Source organism: Peromyscus leucopus, chromosome 4 (assembly GCF_004664715.2).
Source record: "Peromyscus leucopus breed LL Stock chromosome 4, UCI_PerLeu_2.1, whole genome shotgun sequence".
NCBI lineage: Eukaryota > Metazoa > Chordata > Mammalia > Rodentia > Cricetidae > Peromyscus > Peromyscus leucopus.
The window spans coordinates 74,150,645-74,159,870 of NC_051066.1; positions in this window are offsets into that span (position 1 = coordinate 74,150,645).

Here is a 9,226-nt window from a genome sequence, read left to right on the forward strand (position 1 = left end):
CTGTGTATTTATTTGGAACCTTAGTGACAGGCCCCAAAGGAATATATAGTTTAAAAAACAAAACAAAACAAAACACTTCATCTGAGAGTCTGCATCTTGATCCCCTTAAACATAGAAGACCTCAAGGCCTACATTCATAGTGACACACTTCCTCCTGGAAGGCCACATCTATTCCAAGAAATCCAAACCTTCCATAGTGCCATTCTCTGTGAGCTTATGGGGGCCAGTTACATTAAAACTACCACAACTGTGTATATTAACTATACCTACGGTCAGGCCCCGTGGCTGAGGATAGTTGGGCAACACAGTATTAACTCAAAGGTACTTTTGGAGATTTTTTTGTTCATTTTACTTGTGGGGTTTCTGTGCATGTGTTTCTTGTTTTTGTTTTTTGTTACCTTTTAATAGAGCAAGAGAGAAAAAAATATAACTTGGGTGAGTAGAAAGGCAGCGAGGACCTGGAAGTTCTTGGAGGAGAGACAACGTGATCAAAATATACCATATGGAAAAATTCAGTTATAATAATGGATACATTTCTAGGAGAATTGCCTTGTCATGGAAGATATGAAAGGAAGGTGATAAAAAATCTTTTAAAACCATTCAACAGAATACTACAATTCACTTTTTCACAATAGGAAGGTTATTTATTTATTTATTTATTTATTTATTTATTTACACTCCCACTAATGGGGATGTATATGTAAATATAATATATAAGCTAACTATAATCATAAAACTCCACTTTATTTACTTCACATTTAAATATGAGGTATATACTTCAATTAACAACATAAGGCATTTTTAAATAAATGCTCAGTTCTGATTATATAACATTGCTTACATAAATGTAAAAGATTATTATCAGTACTAATATTTAAAGAGAAAATTTTACCTCCACAATTTGTCTTTCTTACTACTTATACTCCCTGAAAAACCAGTTGTTTTAGGGAAAAAAATGTACAAAAATTTTGCTTTAAGGCAGGCAAAGGCAGAAGGATCTCAGTTCCAGGTCCTCGTCTACAGAGTGAACTCCAGGACAGCTAAGGTTACATAGAAAAACCCTGTTTCAAAAAACAAGCAAACAAACAAACAAAATGATTTTGTTTCAAAGCAATCATCTACTATATATTCTGAGAGCTTATTACTGTGATTTTATTGCATAAATTTATCAAATAATGTGAATTATGAATTATTTGAACATATGTGAAGTTCTTTAGAATATTAAATTACTTATATATTTATCGGCTGTGTAGTTTCTTAATTTTACAATGTTATTACTCAATAATGGCATAGCTGTCATTCAAGAGTTACCATACCTCAGACTTGTAGTTACCTTATAATTTTTTCGGAATCAATTTCCAAAATTGGATACAATATGAAGATTTGGTACTTAACAGTGACTGTAAGCAACCTAATATATAAGATTATTTCTTGTATATTCAATAAGTCCAATAGATAACATTCAAAATGCTATATCTAGGTCATATATAGGGATTTCATTTAAAAAAATAAATAGCGGTATTGTAATATGCTTGTATTAATGGAGATATTCATTACTTATTATTAAAAACCTTTATTAAGCCGGGCAGTGGTGGCGCACGCCTTTAATCTCAGCACTTGGGAGGCAGAGGCAGGCGGATCTCTGTGAGTTCGAGGCCAGCCTGGACTACCAAGTGAGTTCCAGGAAAGGCGCAAAGCTACACAAGAGAAACCCTGTCTCGAAAAACCAAAAAAAAAAAAAAAATCCTTTATTAAGATGTTATTTATATAAAGTAACAAAGATCATTCTTAAAAGACATTGGAATCAAGAATTAAAAAAATTGTTGTCTTTATCAATTAGAAAACAGTAAATGAAACACAGCTTAAGATTTCTTCCATATATCAGTTTACAAAAATATTATCCACAATACAAGTCTTCTTGAAATCATTTGGGCTTCATTGCTATTGTGATTTTGCTTCTTTTCCATGCCATAGTTACATATTTGGTAGTATAATTTCCTTCTAAGTCAAAATTCTGAACTCTATCTGTTATTCTTTGTATCTAGACACTGTAATAGAGATAGATATTGTTAATTTTTTGAATACTGATCATTCATTTTTGCTTAATACAGTAGGCATTCCATCTCCTTGACCATTGCTATTACTAGATAAAATTCATGCCCTCAAATTTCATGTGAACCTTTTCCCCAGTATGGCTCTTTAATGGGTAGTGAGACATTTAAGAAATATGGCAAAGATCTTATATGGAAAGATCTTAGGTCACTGAGTAGCTGCTTGGAAAACATTTTACCATTACAATTCCTCTGGTACCTGGATTAGTGCACACTCTCCCCTTTTGGCTTATAATGTTGAAATGCTTTCTTTTTCTTTTACATATGTGTCCATGTGTTTAAAAACTATTTATTTACTCTTAACACTTATTTTCACTACTTTTGAAGGTATACCCTACACAACAAGTTGTTTATATCTAGAAAATTTCTCCTACAAATATGACTTTTGAATATTTCATTAAAATATTTTATCTTGGAAATATTCTACAACTTTGAACAACTATTTGGTAAACAGGTAAGAAAATAAAATCCCCATAACAGGTAAAAGGGCAAATAGAGAAAATATAATGAAGATTAGGAAGTACTGATAAAAATCACCCAAATAATCAGGTCTTTTTTGACATGGGATATTGAATGCCAGATATGCTTCTCATTATCAGTCTTAGTCATTATGTTATCTTATATCTTATGACTTTCATATTTGATCTCATTTATTCAACCATATTACTATTATCTGCAAAAAGCCGTGAGATCAACAAGATTCATTTAATATAAGTATCCTTGATCATTATCCTTTAAAAACCTGACTGTTTACCTTAATGAATAGAAAACACTGCTGTAATAAGATAAGAGCTTTTCAGCCATGTCAGTGGAGAGAGGCTGAGGCCACAGATGCTGGCCCAAGACTGTGTGGGTGGGGAGAAGATGCAGGTCAAATGTGGGCATTGTTGGTTCTTCAGGGCATGAGCAAGATGAAGCTGCAGCCAATTCTGGAGATGCTTGCTCTGAATTCCACAGCTATAAAGAAGATAAAACTGCTTCTTCTTTTTGTATAATTTATGTTATGTTCGTTGGTATTTTGCCTCCATGCAAATCTGTTTGAGAATTTTAGAAGCTTTGGAATTGGAGGTGCTGACAGGTTTGAGTTGGCTTGTAGGTGCTGGAAAATGAACCCCTGTCCTCTGCAAGATCAGCCAGTGTTCTTAATCACTGAGCCACATCTCCAGCTCTATAAAACAGATTTATAAAGAAATGGTAGAATATATGGGTATGGAAATTGGGATATCAACAAAGGACTCTTGCACTCTGAAGTATAGAGAGACAATAGAAGATTCTGATAAAGAAGCTATTCAAAATGGAGACAGAGAGTTCTTCTCCCAAGGCAAGATCTAGATGGTTTGGCTAGTTTGACCTTTCAGTTGGAAGGCATGTAATAAGCAGCCATGAAGCTCATTTCCCTTTATTCTGTATAATAAAAGAAAGCTTTTTTCCACCTGCGAGTACAAGTTGAGAAGAACTAGGACAGTGTCCAGCTCTCCCTTTCTCACAGGTTACACCAGTGTTGTATAAAAGACAGTCTGTGATGGTGAGTGGCAGCCTTGCCTAGGTCAGCTTTTTGATTGATTTTCTTATTTATGGAAATCATATCAGTTTTGTAAAAATGGAAAAGTCTTATTTAAATGCTTGTATATGAATTGGTATCATGTCTGTTTAGAGCTTTAAAACAACAGTTTAATCTTATAGAGGAGATCCTGCAGCAGTGGAATTCTCAAGAGAAGAATCTCAAATGTCTGAAAGACATTAAGGAAATGTTCAACATTCTTAGCCATCAGGGAAATGCAAATGAAAACGACTCTGAGATACCATCTTATGCGTATCAGAATGACTAAGATCAAAAACACCGAAGACAACTTATGTTGGAGAAGATGTGGAGAAAGGGGAACACTCCTCCACTTCTGGTGGGAATGTAATCTTGGACAGCCACTCTGAAAACCAATATGGTGGGTACTCAGAGAACTGGGAATCAACCTATCTCAAGACCCAGCAATACCACTCTTGGGCATATACTTAAAAGATGCTCAACCACATCACAAGGACATAGGCTCAGCTATATTCAGAGCAAAATTATTCCTAATAGCCAGTACCTGGAAACAACCTAGATGCCCCTCAACTGAAGAATGGATAAAGAAAATGTGGTACATATACACAATGGAGTTTTACACAGTGGTAAAAACAATGCCATCGTGAAATTTATAGGAAAATGAATGAAACTAGAAAAAATCATCCTGAGTGAAGTATCCCAGACCCAGAAAGACAAACACAGTGTGTGCTCACTCATAAGTGAATATTAGATGCAAAGGAAAGATAACCAGGCTAAAATCTACAATCCCAGAGAAGCTAGGAAAGGAAGAGGATTGTAAGAGGGACATGCATGGATTGCCACAAGAAGGTGAAAGGGTTAAAATCTCCTGGGTAAACTGGGATGGGGGAGTAGAGGAGAGGGGATAGGAGATGAGAACATGAAGGTTCAAGATGGTTGAGTTTGGGGAGAGATGTAGAAGGAGAGCAATAGAGAGATACCTTAACAGAGTGAAACATTAAAGGTTAGAGAGAACCTGGAACTTGGGAAAGCCCCAGGAATTCACACGGATGTCCCCAACTAAGACTCATAGCAGTTGTGGACAAGGTGTTTTGTACTAGCCTTTCACTGTACTCAGAATGGTGTCTACCCTGTCATCATAGAACCTATATCCAGTGACTGATGGAAGCAGATGTAGAGACCCACAGGCAAGCACTTGGCCAAGATCCTTTAATTCAGTTGAAGAGAGGGTGGAGGGATTATAAGAATAAGGGGGGGGGGGTCAGGAACATGATGGTAAAAGCTACAGAGATAGCTAATCTAAGCTATTTGGTGCTCATAGACATTGAACTGAAAGCTGGGGACCCTGCATGGGACCATACTAGGCCCTTTGAATGTAAATGACAGTTGTATGGCTCAATGTGTTTGTGGGTTCCCTGACAATGAGACCAGGACTTACCCCAAGTACACGAACTGGCTTTGTAGAGCCCATTCCTTATGGTGCAATGCCTTACTTAGCTGTGATGCAGCTGGGAGGGGGGCTTATTCTTGCCCCAACATGGTATGCCAGCCTGTGTTGACCACTCAAGGGAAACTTTACCCCCTATGAGGAGGGGTTGGGAATGGAATGGGGAAAAGGTGGGGGGATTGGGAGAAGGGGATCAAGGGGGAACAGGGGTTGATATGTAAAATGAAAAAAAATAAACAAGAAAAGTAAAGATACCTAAGAGCTACTCAGTAAAGAGTAAAATAGGGCTGGCATTTTAAATTTAATTATTGTATTGCAAATACCATATTTTAACAAAAATTAAACGATGTTAAAGTTACCTACTATGAAGAACAACAAACATTTCTTAGGAAACTTTATGGTATATATGATGCATGAGTTTTCTCACAAGCATTCAGAATTTTCTTCACGCTTCTTCATTCTTGGACCATGTTCTAAAAGTATGAGCTGGATGATGGCCTTGGTGTGAGTGAGTGAATGTGAATGAAATGCATTGAATGCATGTAACAAATTCTCCAGTATTGAATAAAATAGGTACATTGAAAACTTAATTATATGCACAGCCGACACATGAATCTCACCTCTCCTGAAAGATAAAACATTGTAAAATACTCATAATTTCAAAAGTGATCTCAGATTCAATACATACGATATTATTTCCTCTTCAGATTACTAATATAAACTGAGGTGATGATTTTAAAATCCGCATAGAAAAATTAAAGAAACTACATCTACAAAGCAATCCTGAGAAACAAGAGCAGAATTTCATTAAAGAGTTAGAATAAATGAAGTGTAAGTTCTATATTAGTTTCAGAAGTGAAAAGAGTTTACAATTGGAACAGAACAAAAACATCAGTGAAATAGTACCAAAGTATTCCCACCAGCAGTGGAGGAGAGTTCCCCTAGTTCCACATCCTCTCCAGCATAAAGTGTCTTCAGTGTTTTTGATCTTAGCCATTCTGACAGGCGTAAGGTGGTATCTCAGAGTTGTTTTGATTTGCATTTCCCTGATGATTAGGGATGTTGAGCAATTCCTTAAATGTCTTTCAGCCATTTGAGTTTCCTCTGTTGAGAATTCTCTGTTTAGTTCTAAAGCCCATTTCTCAATTGGACTGTTGGTCGTTTTGATGTCTAATTTCTTGAGTTCCTTATATATTCTGGATATCAGTCCTCTGTCACATGTGGGGTTGGTGAAGATCTCTTCCCATTCTGTAGGCTGTCGCTTTGTACAACCACTTTGGAAATCAATATGGCGCTTTCTTAGAAAATTGGGAATCAATCTCCCCCAAGATCCAGCTATACCTCTCCTGGGCATATACCCAAGAAATGCTCAATCATACCACAAGAGCACTTGCTCAGCTATGTTCATATCAGCATTGTTTGTAATAGCCAAAACCTGGAAACAACCTAGATGCCCTTCAACTGAAGAATGGATAAATAAATTGTGGTACATATACACAATGGAATACTACTCAGCAGAGAAAAACAATGATATCATGAGGTTTGTAGGCAAATGGATGGATCTAGAAAAAATCATCCTGAGTGAGGTAACCCAGACTCAGAAAGACAAATATGGTATGCACTCACTCATAGGAGGATGCTAGATGTGGAACAACGATGACTGAACTGCTACTCACATCACCAGTGAGGCTACCTGGAAAACGGGACCCCAAGAAAGACACGGAGAAATGGATGAGATCTACATGAACAGCCTGGACATGAGTGGGAGCAATGAATGGCGAGGGTCGAGGGAAAGAGAGCCGGAGATCCTAGCTGGATCAAGAAAAGAGAGGGAGAACAAGGAATAGGAGACCATGGTAAATGAAGACCACATGAGAAAAGGAAGAAACATAGAGCTAAAGAGGCCCACAGAAATCCACAAAGATACCCCCACAAAAGACTGCTGGCAATGGTCGAGAGATAGCCGGGACTGACCTACTCTGGTGATGGGATGACCAAACACCCTAATACTTGTGCCATAAACCCCATCCAAGGACTGAGGAATCTGGATGCAGACATCCAAGGCTAGGCCCCTGGTGGAGTGCTGGGAGTCTAATTAGTGAGAAAGAGGAGGGTTTATATGAGCGAGAATTGTTGAAACCAAGGTTGGATAAAGCACAGGGAGAAATAACCAAATGAATGGAAACACATGAACTATGAACCAAAGGCTAAGGGGCCCCCAACTGGATCAGGTCCTCTGAATAGGTGAGACAGTCGATTGGCTTGATCTGTTTGGGAGACATCTAGGCAGTGGAGCCAGGTCCTGGGCTTATTGCATGAGTTGGCTGTTTGAAACCTGGGACTTATGCAGGGACGCTTGGCTCAATCTGGGAGGAGAGGACTGGACCTGCCTGGACTGAGTCTATCAGTTCGAATCCAGTCCTGGGGGAGGCCTTGATCTGGAGGAGGTGGGAATGCGGGGTGGGCTCGGGGGAAGGGGAGGTGGGCAGGAAGGGAGAGAACAAGGGAATCTGTGGCTATTATGTAGAACTGAATAGTATTGTAAAATAAAATAAAATTAAATTAAAAAAAAAGAAATAGGCCGGGCGTTGGTGGCGCACGCCTTTAATCCCAGCACTCGGAGCAGAGCAGGCGATCTCTGTGAGTTCGAGGCCAGCCTGGCTACAAGTGAGCTCCAGAAAGCGCAAAATACACAGAGAAACCTGTCTCGAAAAACAAAAAAAAAAAAAAAAAAAGAAAAGAAATAGTACCAAAGTAAATTGATCATTTTATTTTGAGTATGGACACATGATAAGGAACTAAAATCTGAATAAATAACTGGAAAAATGAGAATCAGAAAAAGATATGAACCCCAGTTTCTTCTCATTTTAACTAAAAATGAATTTGAAATACGTTTAGCTTCTACTTAGCAATACTATAATATCCCATATTTTTGAGCAAAATGAGATATGCTCTTTGCCATTACACTGGAATCTAACATTTTTATTCATGTTTAAGAAATTAATGGTGGTTAAAAATGATAATTAACCTGAGTGTAAATGAATTGTTTCATCAGCATAGATAATAAGAAAGTGACTAAAGATAAGGTGAAAAGATGCTTGTAATTCAAGTGTACATTGACAACAAGCTAGCAAAAATAAGATAATGCTTATATTGGTCAACTCAAAAAACATCAGGTAAAGTTGGACATGAGGACCATTAAAGTTTCCATTCTTATTCATGACAGCTTATAAATAAACCTGTAATATTATACAATCATACTCTTTTCAAGATAGCTAAAAAATAAAATATAAAAACCTATTACTATAAGGAAAACTCATTACTGAAACTCCTACAGACTGTTAGTTGAAATATAAAGATAAGCTCTTTAAAAATTTACATTAGAATATTATGACTTAGAACTCAAAATTCATTTATACAATGAAGAGAAAAGAAAATATGAAGAGAAATGAAAAATATGTGTTCACACCAAAAGTGTGTAAAAAAAAAAACCACAATTGTTTTAACAGCCAAAATACTGACAGAATCCTATTGCTCATCAACAAATAAAGAATGAAGAAATATATTACATTCATAGTAAGGCACATTACTCATTATTTTGAAGGCATAGAATATTGAAAGATGCAACCAAGTAGAAGAATGTAAAATTTTTTATGAATTTAAATGAAACTATGTAATGAGTTCATCATTTTATCAGTTTTGTGAACTAGAAAATTCAAATAAAATCAAATCCTTAAAATAATAATTATATTTAATGGCTGTACTTGGGTATGAATGCGTAGAAAGTGACTGGCAAAGAAACAAGAGAATATTCCTGAGTGAGTGATGACAACATTTTATACTTTCACAACTGATCATTTATATTAATATTGGTATTCATCAAAATTTAGCAAATCTTAATAGCTCTGTACTTCCAATATTAAAAATTTTCAGTTGTGGATAGAATTGACAAACTTCCTTAGTTTTAATTTTTTGGCCTTAACATATCTTTTAGTTAGTTTTTTAAATTATGCATACATATATTTTTTATTTTAATTATGTGTACATAAATGTGTTTATGTGTCTTTGTTGGTATATGTATACGAGTGCAGGTATCTCTGTAGGACACAGGTGTCAAATGTCCCTGGA